Raw genomic sequence first — 21660 nt, 5'->3', positions numbered from 1 at the left:
GGCCCCCCAGACCATGAGCACAGCCTGTATATTTAACACTAAGGAATTCACATAAAATACTGACATGTTTTTATTGTGGATATAGGGCAACTATTCCGAACTTATAAAATTAACTGCTTTCAAATATTTACAAGGAAAGGAAATACGGTTTAACCTCTTCTCCATTTGCTATCTTCACTAGTGTTTTTGCTCTTAACCAAAGTTTAATGGAATTTACTACTTTGCAGTGTTATGCTTTAAAATAAAAATCAAAACCCAAACATATTGTTTATATAACAGATTCTCTGATTCTGTCTTTGTCTACCACATTTTAGAGACATGGAATCTGACAACTAGGAATTTAGTTGACATTGCATCTGAAAAGTGGCGTACTGGCATTTTATACTCTAACTCAGAAATGGGACAAGTTCAATAGCTCTTTTAAAGGTACCTACAAAAGATCACAAATATAATCTTGATTTTTAAGAGTGTTTTTTGGTGGTAACAGTAAAGAATTAAAACACAAAATTAGTGGTATGAGGTTATGTCATGTATAAGAACACAAATCTTGATTTCACATTATGAATACTTTCAAAGTTGAGGAAGTAGCCAAGGAATGATTTTTGATTAATCAGCAATGACGTAAAATTTGCTAAGCCTGCTGTGGGAGTATTTTTTAAAGTAATGCAGTTTCTATTTTTGCTCTCTATATTCTTATTGTCAGCTTCGCCTTGTTTAACACATGAGCAGAGTGTTTCCTCATCTTACACAATAACTGCTCTTAGCTTCTGCCCCCCCAAAAATATTCCATAGCACATATTTTCAATATTGAACATATTGAAAAATCAAACATAATGCTTGTTATTTTATCAAATACTCTCAAAAACAAGAAGCATAACATTCTCATAATTTTTGTATCATCCTATTAATACAACAGTTTTTGACTGATCATTATGCCATTTTCTTTTCAAATTAATGCTACTAAATTGTAATAACTGAAAATTAACCAAGAATTAAAATTTTCAATCTCTGTTTTATGTGTCCAATACATTTACAAGACACTTTCTGAGTCTCTTATCATAACTGCTATTAACCATTTATGAATTTGCCCACATGCACATACCATACTTGATGTTCTCTTAAACTAATTTGGACTGGGAGCACAGCTGGGTGGTAGAATGGTTGCCTAACATGCATGAGACTGAAGTTTGAATCTTCAGTACCAAAAACCAATATACTCCCTTCAATATATGGTGTACAACTCCTTTATGTTTTCTAGGCCTAGGACTGTGGTTCTCAAACTTTAACATGAATAAGAATTATGTGGAAAGTTTATTAAAGCAAAGTTTCCTGAGTTTCACCTCCAGAGATTTTGTAAATAGAATAGGACTCACATATACATTTCTATCAAATCCACAGATGAGGCCAAAGATGCTGATTTGAGGTCCACTGGCTACCTGAAGATATGGCTGACTTATTTGGGTTCTTCTCTCAGTGAAGCAAATGTGATTTAGTTACTACCTAAAAATTAAGAGTAAAGGAAAACAGTCTCATTAACATAATTTAAATTATTTTTTAATCATTGATAGAAACACCTGTTTATTTAACCTTAACCATTATATATATAGCACAATCATAAAGTACCATAATGATAATATTTACATTCACATATACTTTTTTCATCATAACACATGTCATTTAGCCAAATTATTCTAATAATTCTAGGAGAAAGATTTAAAACGTTGTCTATTAGTTATATTAGGTAACTAAATATTCTGTCAGTTCAATGTAGTAGTTTTTATCTACACAGTTCTATATATAGGAAGCAATAAGTCATATCATTCATAGGGCAGATATACATGAGTCTTAGAAAATCCTTTCTATCAGCTCTGATAGGCTAACCCTATTATATTATATATATATATATATATATATATATGTGTGTGTGTGTGTGTGTGTGTGTGTGTGTGTGTGTGTGTGTGTGTATGTATATACTCTTAAGTATATGCTAGTTAAATTGAACTGGGATTATCAATGACACTATAGTGTGATAGTTAATTTTAAGTCAGTGTTATTGAAGTCAACAGCCCAAATGACAAAATTTTCTTCCCTAATCCCTGAAATTGAAAGATTATCTAATCTCTTCCTGACACTGACATTTATACTATCACTTAGTGCTAGTTTCTTTCCTGGTGAACACTGAACAGTTTCAATTGCTCTGTTTTGTAAAGTTGGAAGATTTAAATCTGTGAATCCTTTCTTTTATTTTTAGAAAACATAATTCTTAGATAAACAGAGTTTGGTGATCATGTCAGGCCTCTGAAAGAAGCAAACTCAAACAATCAAATAGGAATTCCTCTGAAAATATCAGAGGAGTTTTATTATATTGTCTGACATCCCAGGTGACCCAACATATGCATCACTGATACCAATTCTGAGAGGTAGATTTATCACATACCTGGCATCCAAACCTGTAAAGTTTAATACTATCCCATAAAGACATCCAACCTCAATGAATGTAAAAATATATGTATATGTATATATATATATAATATTTTATTGGCTTTTCCTGTTGTGTAGAGTTTGGGGATTTTGACTTCAAAGAAGGTTGAAGAAGATGGGAGAAGCAGAGTGAAGGTCGAAAAGAAATTAACTGAATGGACTTTATCGTTAAGTAAATAGTGTTTTGCTATTTTTGATCATATAACTGGTACACTTTTATTTTCCCAAAAGGTAACTCATAAATTATATTTAATATCTTCAGAAAAACAATTCAGTGGGACGCTTATTGTCACATTATTGAAAAATGTGGTGGGGAAGGGTGTTAGTATCATCAAATGCCCTTTCAAATGCTTTGGTAAATGTACTTATGATGGAGTTCTTCCAAGCTACTCTCTTTTATGTACTGAATAACAAAGAATTTGGTTGTATGTCAGTTACAGTTGAGCACAATTTTAGGTGTTTAGAGTCATAATCCAGTAAGCAAATACTTCAGTTGGTGATTCCAAATTTGTAAAGATTAATATCATATATAGACATCCAACTTCAATGAATGGAAGTCTATCTGTAGGAAAGAAGTCAAATAAAAATTAGCAAACCAATAAAAAGAAAAATAAATAAGGAAGACTGTTATTACCATGTCTCATAATTCTAAGGTAAAACATGATTTAGATTTAGAATCTAATAAATGATAGACTCGATTGAAAATATGGATTATACTACAAGGATACATTAGTAAAGACAGAACTCTACTGTAAACACACACACACACATGGGGCTGGGACTGTAGTTCAGGAATAGCTTCACATGCACAGGGTTCTAGGATTGCTTTCTAAGACCATAGAAACAAAACTTTAAAAGTAATGAATTTTAAGTTTATATTATTTTGAAAAAACACGACTTTCTTTTACAATTCCAAGTATACTTGGGGGAGGGTGTGCTGAGGATTGAACTCAGTGATACTCAGCCACTGAGCCACAACTCCAGCCCGATTTTGTATTTTATTTAGAGACGGGGTCTCAATGAATTGCTTAGCGACTCACTTTTGTTGAGGTTGGTTTTGAACTTGTGATACTCCTGCCTCAGCCCCCTGAGCCACTGCTACCATGCCCCACTCAAAGTATTTTTTCTTATTAAGAAAAATATTGAGGCAAAATGTGAGTTCTGCATCATCACAAATATAAATATGAAAAGGTAAATATATAATATCTTAGTTACAGTAATAAGAACAATGACTATTTCTAGACACTTACTAGGGACTTGACATAATGCTAAGGGCTATATTTATCTCAATGAATCTTTTTAATAGCCCATGAGTTAGAAGTTAATTTTCCAGGGAAGAAGATGGAATCTCAGCAAATTTAGTAGTATAACAAAAATGGACAAAATAGTAAAATGGTGAATTATCAAGTTTTAACTCAGTTCTTTCCACTGTCTCGAAGGCTTTGCTCTTCCCCATTGTGCTATATTACCTAATGCCTCAGGTACTCAACATATGTCTTAAGTAATTAAACATAGAGGCTGCTGTTAGGCACTGTTTAGAAGCCATAATACCTTGTCCTTAAAAGTTGAGTGTGGCAAAACATAGGAGCTTAGGTTGGATTTTAGTTAACAGATCTAGCTGACTGACATTCCTAGTCAACTTTTTATAATAATTTGTTTATTTATTGTGATAGTCTGAATTTACTTTTTATATCATATAGGGTAGATTGTCAACTTTACTTGCAATTATTCCCTGCTATAGTGCAGGAGTTAGCTACATTATTATTGCCATTTCCCAGAAGGTAGCAACCTTTTATAAAGAATATTCTGAAGATAAATGAACTTTTTACAACTGCTCTGCAGAAATATGCTTTTCAAAATTTGCCCCTCATCTTCAACTATCACCACACCCTCCTTCATTATGAAGTCCTGTTGAAGGTTTAAATTTCATTATAAGAAAACACATCATTTCTGCCCTCAAGAAACTTACTAAGAAGTGTTATCTGAAATAGAGACAGTCTTTCATTTTTAAACTCAAAAAAAATTTTCTGTTAAAGGTAAATGAAAGACACTACATTCAGAAATCTTCCTCACTGAATTTGAGTCTCTGATTTATTCAACTATATTGAGAGATCACTTGTTTCTGGCTATTGTCATTTTGGCAATGATGGGATTTGAGGGAGCAGAGTTTTTCTAAAAAAAAAAAAAATGTGAATTCCCTTATTAAATGTGTGTTAAAACAGCACAGTTAAAGCTCACCTCAAAAAAGAAGAAAAGAAGAAATCCAAAAGGAGAAATGTTGAGTCAGTTAATTTAACAAAGTCCTCAGAGATGCAAAGAATGCTACCAGGAATACCTTGTTTCATTTCTACTCAATATGGTAGAATTAGATATGAGGTCAGCTGTATATTATCTCTTGGAAACTGTGAAGATCTTTTCAAGCTTTTCTTGCTCAGAATTTTTGTAACTTTTCCTATTGAGCATTTTAAGAAAAAATATAATAAGCAAAATATATATATTTGGAAAACCTTGTTCTGGAGGTAGTTTTTTTTTAGAAAACCACTTATATTGTTTTTTGAAATAATGATGTAATGAATTTCAAAGTTTAAAGAATAGAGATTACTCTGAAATTCACATCAGGTCAAAAGGATGGTAGGATCTTTTCTAAAGTACATGTTCATATCCCTTTCTTACCTTTTGTCAGTCTCTACAATGTGCTGTTTTATGTTACTTTCCCATACCCTGTTTTTTTTTTTTTTTTGAAACTAAGTCCTACTTCACTTACTTTTAAAGACAAATGTTTGCTTAGTGTCTACAAATGTGTGCTAACTGCAGTCCCTCAGACATTCATTAGTGTTTAGAGTTTGCACTTAAGGAGGACAAGGGCATTGTAAATGAAAATGACCAGTAGCCAAAGGGAACATATAATTGTTTGTAATTAAACAAAACTGTTGCTGAGTTAATCAGATTCACATCTTAATATACTTTAAAGCATTGCTGTCTTGTCAAAATGAAGACTTTAGTTTTCTGTCTCTGGAATTTTTTTTTTAATTGGTAATGAAATCTAAGCAAATTATACCATGAAGATTCTTTAACCCACTTTAGTACAATAAATGAGCCAAGTATGTTTTGATCAAAATTTTCTTTTGGAATATCTTTTCAACTTTTCATAATTAACAGTTTGGACAGGCATGAGCCTATTTGCAGCATTTGCTTGGTTAATGCCCTCTGCTTTTGCTCTCCTCTTTTCACATTACAACACAAGCATACTGAGCCATTACATCCTTTCCCTGCTAGCTGAATCATGCACTTGAAAGACCATTGGTTTGATATAATTTATATTAAGGAAAGTGTTTTTATTACAATTTTATTCAAATTACTTTGTGATTAAAGGCAAGTCCAAATTAAACAAAAGAACTCAGTGTTGTCTAGCTTGCTAAAATAAAGGGCCTGTCATGATTTGCAGTAAGTCATATTTTTAGAACCTGTAGAACATTATCAGGTTCGAGTGGACTATCTGTTAGTTTTCCTAAACCTGAAGGACTTATCAGGTTTTTCTCTGAAAAAAAGGGGGGGTGGGCAGGGGAGGCACAGCGATAAGAAAATTTAAAGTTATGTCAAACAAATTACGTTTTAGTTATTAGTGGCTAGTTTGTAAATATCAAAGATCCACTTATTGTAGTGCCAGGAGCTGCATTTGCATGCTGATGAAATGCGAGTGGATGGCTGTGAACTATAGGGTTATCTCTGGTGCAGCAGTGGGGAGCTCCAGAATCAGACAGTTGAGCATCTGACCGACTCAAGAGTCCAAGCTGCAGACCTCTTCTATTCACTTTCTTTACAACAATTAAAATATGCAAAGTGATAATTTTCCTTAAGTAGCCTTAAATGTGCGATCTATTTAAATGTGAAGAAAATTGCCTGAAGCTTCTGGTGTGAGGGACAAAAAAGAATAAATTATGCAAATAGCAGAAAAGGACTCTACCACTTGAACGCCTAATTTTCCTGTAATAAGCATACTGTTTCATTTAATTTTTTGCCTCTTATTAAAAGTGACAGTTCTTTTGCACTGTCTGATGGTTATATCTGACACAAGCTAGGGAAATGACTGCTAGACTAAATGCTAAAGCATTTTGGTAGCTTTTTTAGATGATGGTTACATTCACAAAGTAATTATGCACTGAAGAGTAGAGAAATAAGGTTTAATTACACAGTAATCGCTTCTGATGGACACGGCAGAAGTGTGAACACCGCCAGACTGCAATCCATCAATGACAAACCCCTGGCCACTTTTAATTCCTCCTCATTTGCATCATAACCTCCGCACCAAGTTGCACAAATGCTGTTAAATGTTAATAGGAGCTGTCTCTCCACTCAAAATGAATGCTTAAGCTGTTTCATTTTTTTTCTCCTCCACCTCAGACCTTCAAAACCAGCTCCTCTCTGAGAGCAGGCATTAAGCACAGAGCATGGTGCGTGGTCACTGTTGTGCTAATTGGGAGCAACACTTAAAGTTTTATCTCTCAAGCGCTAATAATGCACACTGCTGACAAACCAGTGAATAAGTAATGTACTTGGAGGAGAGGGGGGGAAGAAAGGCATGCCTAGAATGAAAAATGCAGTTGGGACTGTTGTTCAGTGACTAGCTATTTGATTAGGCCCTGTAGTCATATTTAATCCAGATCCTTGGGGAACATAGACAAAATTACATCTTCATCTCATCAAACATTCAGCCATATTTAAGCATTCAGCTGATCAAGCTTTTATTGTTTCTCTTACAGCAACATGGAGACAATGTTGTCCTGCATCCTTCTTTCTAGAAGCTGGCAGAGGAAGCCCCTGTGAGCCATGGGTCTGCTTTACAGGGCCCGCTGTGGTTAGGGAATCCCAGTAGCAGTGGAATCAAATCATTTTAGTCACTGTGCACTTAATGTTCAGAGTTGATAAAACCTCTAGCTTTCAATTCTATTTGCACAGTTTTTAATACTCAATCTCATTTTCATATATATATGAAAATGAGATTATTAAACATATATATATATATGTTTAATATATATATATATATATTTTTTTTCTTCCTGCTACCTGGTCTTTAAACACTGTCTGTTTCCTGGGACAGGTCTACATCATTAAAGTGCAGATAGTTCTTTTTCTATTAAGCAGCAGGTATCATTCTTGTCCTGACAGGAGGAGGCTCCACCTGCTGCCGGCCCACCAATACTTCCAGCTGACTGCTTTGCAGAACAGGAAAGGTAATTTGTAAGCAGTGTGCTAAGTTTAACAGTAGACTGTAAGAAGTGACAAAAGAGCCATTTTCTGCATGAAGATTGAGAATTATCAACACCTTTCGGTGCATAATAGTTAAGCCTTTATCACTTGAGGAGCTGCTGATAAGGTTAAGAACACTAGACAAACTGCTCATTAGTGGAAAGGTTTGCCTTTTACATTAAAGACTGCTGGGTACTGAAGTTCCTCTAGTGAGCAATACATCCCTGGCATTTGAAAAGAACGAGCTGATCGGTATACATAAATGAATATGGAAAGGAGACCTGGAATGTTCTAATAATATTAGTGAGGTTTTCTCAAGCTTAGGAAATAATAAGGCTGTTAAGTGTGTTCAAAAATCTGTCTGATGTGGTAGGTAAATCCCTATATTAGAAGTCATAAGAACTGTGTTCTCTCCTGTATTATCACTAACTGTGTGACCTTGAGTAAGTAATTGACATTTGAAAAAACTAAAACATATGATTCAAATATGAAATATTAGGATTCATTAATTTACCTCAATAAATAATTAATCAATTGCAAACATTTCATGTACTAATACATTTATAATAAAAATAGGAGAGAAAGGATTCCTTAGAACCCAATTGTTCATTTTATGCTGGCTAGTTGGATTAGGAATTGTGAATTGGAATTTGCTTCAGTTATTTTACGACTCATTGTGTGAGCACAGGAATAAGACTGGTATTTCTATGTACCTGCCAAATAGGTTTTATATAAATAAGAAATGATAAATAATAACTTCCTTGGGGGTTATTCATCAAATGCACGTATAGTTTAAACCTGTTAATGATCACGTAAGGTGGGTACTGTTAACCCTAATTTAAAGATGAAGAAACAAGCTCAGAGTTGAAGTAACTTGATGTAGGACACATGTGAACATGCCAATATGCTCTGAATCCAGGATTGGCATTGTAAAATTGAGTTCTATTTGCACAGAGAACCCAAACTGAATCTGCCTGTATTTCCATCCTTCTCTGGCTGTATGACTTTAGTCCAATCCATCAATCTCTCTTTCTTTTGCCTATTTAACATGTTTACAAAAATCCCATAAGGGAGACTAAGGCTTAACTTCTATCACATTAGAAACAGCTCAGTCTGTTGATGATATCAGGCCAATTCTGAGGAGCAATCCTTAGAAACAAGGATTTCTACTTAATTTGCTGAGATTAAACATAATACTTATAAGCCCTTTGTTGTGCCCATTTGTGTGTTTGGCTGTGTCATTTGAGATGTTACATCTTTTCACAATATATTGCTCCATTTACTCACACAAACCTTGTGCACATCTGAGGTGAAGTGTGCTGGTCTGAACCAAAATGTTATTGGTCCCACAACTACATCTCCTTCAGTAGCCATCCTTACCCACTCAGCAGAAGGAGAAGGTAAGCAGGTTTTTTGTTTTTTGTTTTGTTTTGTTTTTTTGTTTTTAAGAACTAGTCATTTTCAGCACTAGTTCCTCATTGCTAGCGCATGCTGGAAGAACGAAGAGATGAAATGAAGATTTGGAGAGGAGATTTTCAGAAAGCACTGATGCAGGCAGAGTGGGCACAAACAAAACTAACCTTACTGGCAGGAGAAAGAGAGGAAACTACTGAAAGGAAAATAAAAACAAAAGAATTTTTTCTTCTTTCCTCTTCTGTCACCTTTCTTTCAAATATATCAGTCCCTTACATTTTGATGCAAACATCGCAGCCAGCTTCCTTATAAACCTATTTCAGACACTTCTGAGATATGGCAAACCACTTCAGTCCCAGTCCCAGAACCTAAATCCTGCCCTGTACGAGTAAACACAGGTCTCCAACCCAGCTAGTCTCTACTCCAAGGATCTCATGTTTTAGGATCTGTCAACAATAATCAAGCATGGAGGTATTTTCTTTTCACTTGAACTGCTGCCACAATAGATTTTAAATCCCACTTCTTTCCTCTTAAGTGAAAAATTGTGCAGCCAGCCTGTGGATTAGCCATTTATAGATATGTCTCACAGAGATTCTGCATGGTCATGTAATTAATGGGATTATAATTTCATATCCAATGTCTATCTCCACAACCAGACTATAAGCTTCTTTAAGTCAATCCATCTTGTATATGGCTGTGTTCCCAGTGAATTGCACAGTACATTGAGCCCTGCAGTCCACAAAAGTTATGAACAATCTAAGATGGTGGTGGTAAGCAAAGAGTAGGGAAATGGTACTAACGGACTTTCTAACAAATTCCTTTGATAAAAAGAATGAGAAAGAGAAAGGTATATAAAGATGTACTGGAAAACAGGGTTCTGAGGTTTTGAGGACAAGAGATCAGTGATGGAGAAAAATCTGACTGTGGGTGATTGAGATTGAAGCTCCTTGTCTGTATAAGCATAGTGCATCTTATTGTAGCCAAGTGAGTGTTGAGGACTGAATTCTACAAAGTAAAATGGGAAGATGTTAAAGTGGTGTAAACATGAAAAAAATGAACAAAGAAAACGTAAACTATTAAAAACATTTAACAGAAACTCAACTATTTATCACTGTTTAAAAAAACACAAAATAAAACATGATTTAACCTCTAATGCCTAAAAAGAATACAGCAACAACCCTGGTAGCCATATCATTGTGTACTAGCTAAATTGTGAGTATTTTTTTTTAAGAAATATGCAATATACAATTTTACAAGTCTGTTGCCTATGCAGCATAATTATCCATTTAACCTAAAGAGAAAACTAAGGGTGTTTGTATTCATGATTTTGATTTACAATTGAAAAATTTTAAAATAACATGCATATTATAAATCTGTATTATGGAGGCAATTTCTAGAAACTACATTCAATATAGTAAGAGTCTGACACGAGTTAATCTATAAGTCTGTTTTAGTTCTGTTCTCCTGCATGAGCATTACAAAGGTTCCAGTATACTTAGGGATCCTTGAATCAAAGCACTGTATGAGCAGAAAGTAGTGCACGTATTATTAACCTTTCTGTGCTTGTTTCCTCATCTGTAATATGGGGTTAATGATATTTCTGTACCTCACAAGAATGTTGTGCGAATTAATGTTTGTAAAGCCCTTTAAGATCCACGGATGAAAGATGCCATAAAAGTCCAAAGGTGATAATATTATAGTTATTGAAATTGGAAACACCAATAATGCTGGGAACTGAATATATATTTGGTTGCAAGGCACCCAGTAGATTATGAATTCAAAAGCACAGAAGCTTACCATTTCAAAATTAATGTTTATCCATATATATATATATATATATATATATATATATATATATATTCCTAAAGAGATACTCCATGTATGTTATAAGCCAAATGGATGTAATTTGTTCATAACTGACAAAAATACAGTACCAGAGTCCACATTCTTTCCTCGCTTCTTTATAATAAGTACTGCTATGGAATCCACTAGATCTATACTCAAAATTGTTTATAAAATATCAGATTGGGCTATTTAGAAAGAGGCAGAACATGACATGTTAACAGTGCTAAAATTGTTTAATAAAATCATCATCTGCACTTCTTTTATTACTGCTGATTTGTTTTTAGATTTTGAACCACTTGAATAGTTTATAAATATTAAGCACAAAATATCTAACAATAATATTTGAAAACAAAAAAAGATACATATTATCAAATGTCTTATCTGAACTAATTTTTATGTGAATATTAAGTATTTCGTAAAAGCCAAGGAGACATTTTAATTAATCACTAGAATACAAAAAAAGAGAGAATAAAATATGTTTTCTAATACAGGGGGTGAAATTTAAATTAAACAAGTATCACATAAAATATATGATATGGTTATCTATTCATCCATCCACTAAACAATTTGGCCATTCACTAAATAATAGTATTTATTTGTATACCCCAAACTATAATGATTTAAGATACAAGATGTAGAATACATGTGAGACATGTATGTTTATATGTGGAGAATATAGAAACATGAAGAACAATTCATTACTAAACTTTACAATGATTACCTCTAGAAAGTTGCTCAGGATTTGAGGAAGTGCAGAAGAGTTTTCAATAAAAAAAAAAACAACTGTCATAGTGGGGCTGGGGATGTGGCTCAAGCGGTAGCCTGCTTGCCTGGCATGCGCGTGACGCTGGGTTCGATCCTCAGCACCACATACAAATAAAAATGTTGTGTCCACCGAAAACTAAAAATAAATATTAAAAATTATCTCTCTCTCTCTCTCTCTCTCTTAAAAAAAAAACTGTCACAATTCTGTATTAGTTGATTTTGTTAAAAGAAAGCACATGTAAATTTTGATTTACAACCACCACAATTACAGAATAAAAAGTATGTTTGAGAAGTTGAAAAATAAAAATGAAGGTTGTTGAGATCATATTAAATAAAAGAAGAAAATTAAAATTTAAATAGAACACTTAATTTATTATCAAACAGATTGAAAAGGGAGGATAAATAGTTAAAGGGAGGATTCCTTGTCCTTGACTATAATTCGGGAGAATTAACATACACATGTGTTTTTGTTTTTTCAAGATACTTCTTAGAGAGTTTCTTAGATTTAATTAGAAAGAATGCAATTTTGTCTTTTAATCCATTGGAGCACAATTTTCAACTAAGTAGAGAAAAGGTTAACTTCAAATGATAGTGGCAACCCAGTCAAGGAAAAACAACAGAGTTCACAATTAAGTCAAGGAGTCAAACAAACGTTATATTTAGAAAGTCAAGAGCTTTGTTTTGGCTGCTTTAGAGGTTTTCCCCAATTTATGGGAGGTTCAAGGTTACCACACTCAGCATCCAGAGCTCAAAGTCCTTCCAGAGTTTATTCAATATTCAAGTTCAAAGATTTAAATGTGTATTAAAAATAAAATTTTGAAACCTGGGACTACTGACTTTGTAAGAGTGTAAGTAAGTTTTAGTAAAAGGTCACCTAGGCCAGCATATTTTGAGACAGCTAATAAAGCAGAGAAAGCTATATTTAGAAATAAAAAATTAAAGAGCATTAAAACATGTCTGATGTCTTACCAAAAATTACTAGTTAATACATGCTTATTTATAAATAAGATACTTCCTAGAAAATATAAATAATAGTAAATAGAATGGAGATATTATATGACCTGAATTCTATTTCTTTTACTCTAATAACAGCTTTTAAATAATACATTGCTTCACCTCTGCTCTTGACTTCTATATTTATCACAGTTTTTTTTTTTAACTTACAAACTTCTTGGTTAATATTTGGAAAGACTATGGAGTGCAAAGAGATAAAATACACTAAATAGAAAGAGGACAGTGATATTTCAATCTTTTTTTTAAAAAATTATTAGCATACATATATATCATTACTTATTTCCAACAGAATGTGTTGGATTGTAATGAAGACATCAGTTCCTTACACAGTGAATAGTAAATAGGTAAAGGTAATAACATTAATGAATGGTTTAAGTAAAGATTGTTCCTAATGAAATTGTTGGCTAACCCATATGAAATGAATATAAGAAAATGTTAACTCCTTTGATGTTTACTTCTTTTCACTTAAGCTACACTCCTATATTTTCCCTTCTTTGTATTAACAAATCTATTTAACTTTTCTTATATAGAAAAACTGATTATAATCATTCCTTCACCCACTGATCTCCCAAGGACATGTAAAATATAGCAAATATCAAGCATGGATCGCTCTAATTACTCCTTTTCCATCTTTACCAACTTATCTTTTCCTATACCCTTGATTTGGTTATTCTTTCAGGTTCTAGATGCAATTTTCCACTCATTCCATGTGCGTTTCAAACTTCTATAATCTCTTCCAGTGACTCCCTATCTGATCATTTCAATCTCAAATATTCAATTTTTTTCTTTGTCCTGAATGCACCAATCATCCCCTAACATAGAGGTTGGCAAACTATGGTTTATGAGACAAATCCAACCTGCCACTTTTTTTTTGTAAAATTTTATTGGAACACAGCCTAAGCCATTCTTTTATGTATTGTCTATGGCTTGTCTCGTGTTACAGTGTCAGTCCTGTAGGCACATCAAAGACCACCTGGCTCACAAAACTTAAATATATCTATCTTTCTACAGAAAAAAAAAATTGCCAACACTTACTCTAATATATCAAAAAGCAGTCAAGGATTTTTTTTTTTTTTGCCTTTGTTAATGGCTTTGTCTTTGATCCCTAAAACAGTGTTCAACACAGAGTAGACATGTGGTAAATATTTACAAATAAGTTAGCAAGTCTCCTTAAATGTCCCAAGTACTGAACAATGCCCTGAGCATGCACAGGTTTTATTATCCTTATATATTATTTGAAATCCTGTTAAACTTCCCTGTTCTATTTTTTATTCTTTAATAAAATGAAAAAATATGCAAAATGATAACCACTATTTCATATATTCTCATTCCTTAAACTTTAAAAGTATTAATTCCTATTCATTTTCAACCAGTGGCATCAATCTTGACCTAGAAAATAGATGTAGTCAGAATAGAACCACATCATATTACAACAATTACATATGCCAACCAATTTATATATAAATATATATATATGTATGTATATACATATATATATGTATTACATGTATTATATATATATATACTTATATATATTTTTTTCTGTCTTTCTGTCAAAGTAGACTACCTATTCTACATCCCAACAGCTTAAGCCTCTTTTCTTTACTCCCCTTTATGCAAAGCTAATTATAAGTTTTCTATACTTGCTTAATCACTTTCCATCCTCTCTTTTATTTACTATAAGGAATTCACCACTCAGTAGAAACTCACTTCACAATTTTACCAACAATCTACCTTGCCAAAACCAATGGTCAGTTATCAGTCCTCATGTTACTTGACTGCTAAGCATTTGAAAGAGTTGATCATTGCTTCCTTCTTAAAGCAGGAATCTCCTTACATCCAGGACATGGAATTCTTCTGTTTTTCTTCCTGCTTTATGGACTACTCTTTCTCAATATGCTATGTTGTTTCTAGCTTTGCTTCTTGATCTCTAAATTCGGTGCACTCAAGGCCTAAATCCTCCTCTTTTCTATTTACTCCTTAGAATTATCATTCACTTGTGTAATGTTAAATAACATCCAAATGTTGTTAGGACCCTGGAAGAAAAAAAAAATGCAAATTCTATGTGGATAATTTAAAGAGAATTTAATTAAGGCAGTATTTATTTACAAGGTGGACAGGATTTCAAATAACACAGAGGCTGATACAGTATCCTGGAGTAAACAACAGCAGAGCTCTGTTTTACAATGGTGTGCTGGAGCAGGCTTGCACTGGCTCATAAGTGAGTCTGAAATTTTTGCAAGTTTGCATGATTCGGTTGTTAAACACAGCCATTACTTAAAAAAAAATCACTTACCTAACTCACAATTCTATAAATTATATTTTTGAAGAGTAATAAATATTTAAAACCTATAGTTTTCCAATTATTTTTCTATCATGTTTTTGATACTCGCATCTCTTTACCACTAGATGATGGAATAGTACCTTACAATATCCTTGCATCTCTTCCTAACTTAACATTCAACAAATTCACATTCACACCTTAAAATTTGTGATGGAAAATTGTTTGCACCACAGAAGTCAGCAAATGTATAATTCAGGGTTTGAGTTATTGTTCTGTAGGTTATACAGACCTAAGAAAGTAATGGATACAATATTAAAAATTCAAATTACTTAAAAATGTTTCAAGTCTGTAGTCATTATATTAGAAAGAATAATTTTGAAATTTGGTAACATATTATTCCAGTGGTCTAAAGCTATTATCAATTCAGTCAAGAAGTCACTCACATAATTTACAAAAGAGTTACAAAACCATTCTTCTTTAATTCACTTTCATCTTAAGCATTCACACAAATGAAAATATTAACTAAAAACGATTAGATTTTTCATATATGCTTATCAACTGTAAGAGACCAACAAAAATCAACACAAACATTCTTTGAAAATCAAGTGGTTCTGAAAAACTTATTGTATTGCATATTTTATTATTATTTGTAAACTGTGTTCTTATATCATTTATATCAGAAAATTTTAAACACACTTTTACACCTATCTGTCTATATACATATTGTTTTTAGAGTTGCAGTTTTTAGATATTTACCAGCATAGTACTATGCTATCACCTCTCTGAGGCCCGAGGGAATAAAAACAAAAGTTTAAAAGAAACTGAAGAAAGCTATGTAGAGGGAGCCATCTAAGAGAACCTATAATTTTTAATAGAGGAATACAGAAAGACTTTGGTCATAAAGTCAGAAATTAGGGGGGAAAGAGGAAGATTAAACACTCCTCACATTACCCTCTCTTTCCATTCTTCCACTAGGGTGGCTCATTTGGAGAATCCAAGCATAAACCAAAGGGCAAAAGAGCTTATCTATGCAGTCCATGTAGCTTAGCCTTCTGGAGCACAGAACAAGAAGGAGAATGGTCAAGTGGATGTGAAGCAGTAGATGAAATTAGCTAGAAGAGTCAACCCCTTTTGTATCTCATACACATTATTGTGCTTCATTAGGTGAAAAATCTATATCTCCAAGACAGAGGTCAGAAATAGGCTGGATAATGGTCACCAAAGACATTAGTTTCTAGTTCCTAGAAAATATAATGTTTACCTTGCTAGGAAAAAGTGTAAAAAAAATTATATAATTAAGTAAAGAATCTCCTCCTGGATTATCTGGAAAGACTCCAAATACCATTAAAAGTATTGTAAGAGAGAGGATGACAAATATTCTACCATTAGGCTACACCCACAATCCAAATCCCAAACCCAGTGAATTCTGACTGTAAATAAGAAGCAGGAAGAACGAACGAACAGATTCTTCTTTAGAGCTTTCAAAAGGAGTTCAGTCCATTCGCCACTTTGATTTTGGCCCAGAAATATTTATTTTGGACTTCTGGCCTTCAACACAGTGAGAGAACACATTTTAGTCATTTTAAACCATTTAGTTTGTGATAATAGCGCATCTCATATAAAGTATAAGTGGAATAAGAAATAGAGTTAATTGACATAAAATGTAATTGCTATATTTGCACTTCCGTATCTAGTTTATCGACTACTTTGGAATATGTTATATGGAACTTCCCATGAAATCATAGGTGTGAGCTTAAGGAAGAGGGCTTAGCAGGTAAAACCAGTAGAAATCTGAGATGTCTGCTTCTGCATTTTACTTATATTTCTGATATTGTATGGTATCATTTATAACACATCTATTTTATAATAGGATGGTTCTATATACTTCCGATTAGGATTATATAAATTAGAGAGCACCAATTGAAGATGAAAAATTGTATTGTTGTATAGCACCTTGGATATATATGGTCAGGTATTTAGCCTTACCTAGGTCCAATAGCAAGTAAATGGTTGTTTGTTGTTTTTTTTTTTTTTTCAGAGATCAGTATTTTAAAATTAAAGGGCATTTTACTCCAAAATTGTCTGGGTCAACATTGATTTTTCCTATTGAAAATTGCCAGAGGCTGCATGAAGAGAGCAAAAGAACTAATTAATCAGCTCACATATCTTACTCTCATGTGGCAATGTGCACCATGTCTTACCATCACCTGTGGCATAGAGAAGATAGCAACCATACAGAATTATTTCAGTTTTTAAAGATACTGGTACCCCTCTTACAAATGTATTCCTTAAACTTTTGATAAAGAGCATGTTCTCAGTTAATCCCTCAGGGGAAATTCCTCAGGAGATTTCCTGATACTAATTTATTCTATTCTTATTAAATATTTTTGGCCTATAATTGTGAGTAATATAAATAAAAATTGATTGACCAGATTTTACAAAATAAATCCATTTTTACATAATAAATCCATTTCAGTATTTGCATTTTCCTGAGACTTGATTTTTCCGCATTGTGCCAGAGCAGTTACATTATTCTATATCATTGAATGTAGGCCACGATTGATCAAGACCAGGATTCAAATGCCCAACCTAGTGAACTACTGACAACATTCTTAGGTGCTCAAGGCCCAAATCCTGAGTGAATAAACCATTCTCAACAACTTCAACCATATATTTCCCCTCTTGGTCTAATACCCATAATAGTTACTTCCTTTTACGTTCTAAAGACTCTTATGAATAGAAATCAATGAGGTTCTATAAATTTTATGTTGTGTAGGATATTTTTTATTTCCAGTCCAGCCCTGTAGTCCTCCTTTGTCTCCATTATAATGTAATACTTACAATAAGTCTGGGGGTAGTTAGGGGTGGTGGAGGTTGGTTGTAGGCAGAATAAGCACAGCTTGCAAGGCAGGTACTTTAGAACCAGTCATTAAAAGGCTGATTCACAGGAAAAAAATGTCTTTGCTGGAAAGGGAAGTTCAAGGGATGTAGGAATTCAAAGTTCTCAGCCTCATTTTTTGTCTGCCCAAATGTACCTATTTCAACACATGAAATCATTTTCCTTCATACCAGTTGCTTTGCCTCGGTATAAAAGACCAAGAGTTTAGTTGACCATCAGATTTTCAATTCCCACACTCAAGCCATGGACTTGATCCCTAAACCTATCTTCCCAAATTCAGGAGATGAGCGATTCCTTCAAAGCTGACAGAGACTTGATTTTTCCACATATGATCTCAGTTGGATATTTTAGTTTCTCCTTTTCCCTTTGTATACTCTGTTGGATCATCAAAAGAAGCCAGAGGATGCCATCATCTTTGCAATCACCAGTGTTGCCATAGTGATAAATGCCACAGCTATGTGAATGCACAACACCTTGTCCCCTCCACTAGTGATAATTCAAATAATCAGTAATGCTACTGAATGTCAGGGGTTACCCATGCCCCCATCACCCCACCCCTCAAACCCTCCACAGGAAGGTTATCAATATCCTCCCAGGTGTGAGATACAATCCCAGAAACTTATTTAACAGTTCCTGAGTCCACTTCCAGTAACATTTATTTTTCTATCCTTATTATATTGTAGTCAAGGGGCCAGAAAAATAATGTTTTATTTTCTTTCCCAATAGGAAACAGATGGCATACTATAATCAGTGGAGGGTTTAACTGATTATCCTATACTATAAATAGGGATTATTTATAGGGAGTAGAGAATCCATAAGGCATAATGAAATACCAAAGGATAAGAAATAGCAGGGATCTATTAAACACCCCTATTTCTAAAAAGGTAAAGAAGCGGATGTACACTGGAAACATGAGCAAGCGAGGTCGAACAGGCTACTTGACGAGCTATGACACCTACTTGAGGAAACCAGACAGCCCATGATAGTAACATAGAAAGGGAACACAGGGTAGTAAGTACCTCAACTTTTCCTTTTTTCTTTCCATTGTAGAGGGTTCCCTTTGACCGAAATGAATCAGAATCCAGAGGAAAAGAGACTCTATAATTGTCTCTTGTGACATAGATCAAGAAAAAAATGGAAAAGAAACAGAAGCTAACTAGAATTATATTGATTATCTGCAACTCAATATTGCCAGGCCCAATCTCTCTCAGAAGAGTCAGATTTTTATACCCAAATTGCCTGTCCAATATTCCCTTTGGATGTTTACTAAATATCTCAAATTTAACGTATTCAAAAAGAAAGTCCTGGTTATGTCCTTCTTCTCTCACCTCTCCCTCTCCTGTCTTCCTATCTTAACAAATGTCACCACAACACCCCCAATTGTTCTGTTCAAAAGTATTAGAATCATGCTTGATTTCTAATACTTCTTTGCATGTTCCATCAAGTTCTGTCACTTCTGAGTCAAAAATATACCTAAAATCATAAGACTTCCTATTACTTCAGGCACTACTGTTCTATTCCAAGTTATAGGTGTCACCTTGAATGTTACAGACACCATCAACCTGAGTCCATGTTTCTTCTCTTGTCCCCTATACTCTACCATCCTCTTAAAACTGAGAGTGCTCTTTTAAAAACAAATCACAGTGCTATCACCATCCTGTTCAGCATGCCCCATTAAATTCAATAGTAAACCCAAACTCATTATCATGGTTTAGAAGGCCCAATACATGTTCTGTATATACTGCTTTATTTTTAGCTACCCCAAACCTCTCATTGATCTTTTTGCTCTCAGAAAACACTCTTATTACCATATTAAGCTTGTTGTATCTTTTCTTTCTGATACTTATAGTGCTATCCCTCAGATCTTCAACTGATTCTTACATTATTCATTTTACTATATCATGTCATGGCACATCATGTTAAATGGCCATAGGTTCCTCTCTGATCACTGTATGTTAAGTAACACATACCACTATCATTCTTTATTCATTTATCTTGCTCTATTCTTCAATAGCTGAAATTATATTACTTATTAGCTTCTTATTCTTTATGTTCCCCACTAGAATATTATCTTCTTTTTTTTTTTTTTTTATTATATAATAAAACATTTATTATTTTGTTATATAATAAAACATTTGTTACAACATATTGCACTAAAAATGATACTCTACATGAGAAGAGTCCATTTTTTCAAATTCCCAGGATCAACATTTTCTATAATGTCATGACATTTCATTTAAAATATTTAAATTATCTAACCGGACACAGATGATGTATTCAGAATCCACAATAGTTAAAAGATCAAAGAATAAATTAATGAAAAAGACTGCCTTTATTTCCCCTCCCTTTTCAACGAATTGTATGCTAAATGCAAAGATGTGTAATCAATTACAGAATAGAAACAGAAACTATTTGTCTATAAAACCTAGCTTATTGTACCATTTTGTGGTAACAGAGAGAGCTATATCTATCATCACATGTCTACCCACATTTTACCTGCTTATTTTCCCCATTGATAAAATTTTGAGTTATATTTTACTTAGTCTTCTCAACAGTATTTAATTGTACCAACATGCATGTGTTTATATATATATATGACAGTTTCTTTGCCATATTTAGCAGTGGAATAACCAGTTGTAGGACAAAAATATTTTTTATTCTTACTGATATTGCTAGATTATCTTCTGTTTGTCCCTTGAGAACTTTTCTCTGGAAAAGAAATCACACAGGGAAGCCGATTCTGTGAACAACATTAATGAGCCCTTCAGTTGCTGGTTGGATTTACCCAATGAGGAATGCCAGCAAAATATCCGATAGAAAGTATTGCCTGGTTATTTTTTCAGTTATTCATTTACCTTGTTCCCTCCCTGCAAGATTTCTTGGGCTATCTGTGGCCCTTAACTGAAGGGCACTGCTCTTCTTCAGCAGTCTCTACAAGATTTGCATGTTCTGGGTTCCAGGAACCTTCACTCCTTCCCTTGTCCCTTTGGCCTGTGAGTGGTAAAGCTCCTCACCTCATACCTTCTTAAAGTCTCTTTGTAAATCAAACCTCCTTGAATTATCCTGCCATCTGTTACCAGGCAAGAGCCAGACCGCATCACTGTCATATTGCTCTTCAAGAGTCTTACAATAATTTGTAGACCTACCTGAAGTACATGAATGTTCATTACCTTCATGGCATACCTCTTAGTATAACTCTTAGTATTAACTGCCTTAGTTTTTTCTCCTATATGATGGAGCCAAAAAAGTTAATTTTTTGGTTTCATTTTGTACTTTTCTGATTACTAATAAGATGGAGCATCTCTATATTTATAGGCCATTTTTCCCTTGTAGTTTACTTTTTACTATCACTAATTTTTCTACAGGATTGTTTTTAAATATTTGAAATTAATTAATCTGCTGTTACATGTGTTGGACTATCTTATCTACTGTATTTTATCTGTGTGTTCTTTGTTGCCTAAACTTTTAGGATATCTACAAATATTTTCTTCTGTTTTAAAGATGCTTTTCATATTTTTATTCTTAATAAATTTGAAAGTTATTTTTGTATACTGTGAAATACCAGTCCAATTGCTTTCTTTTTCTTATTGTGAACCAATTTTAATAGCACCAGCATTGAATAATACATCTTTTCTTCATTGATTCAAACTGGTGCTTATTGCCTACACCTAATTTCTAATGCACGTCCAGATCTATTTCTGAATTTGGTATT

The sequence above is a fragment of the Ictidomys tridecemlineatus genome, chromosome 7 (genome assembly GCF_052094955.1).
Source record: "Ictidomys tridecemlineatus isolate mIctTri1 chromosome 7, mIctTri1.hap1, whole genome shotgun sequence".
In the NCBI taxonomy this organism is placed as follows: Eukaryota; Metazoa; Chordata; class Mammalia; order Rodentia; family Sciuridae; genus Ictidomys; species Ictidomys tridecemlineatus.
This window is presented reverse-complemented; position numbering follows the sequence as displayed.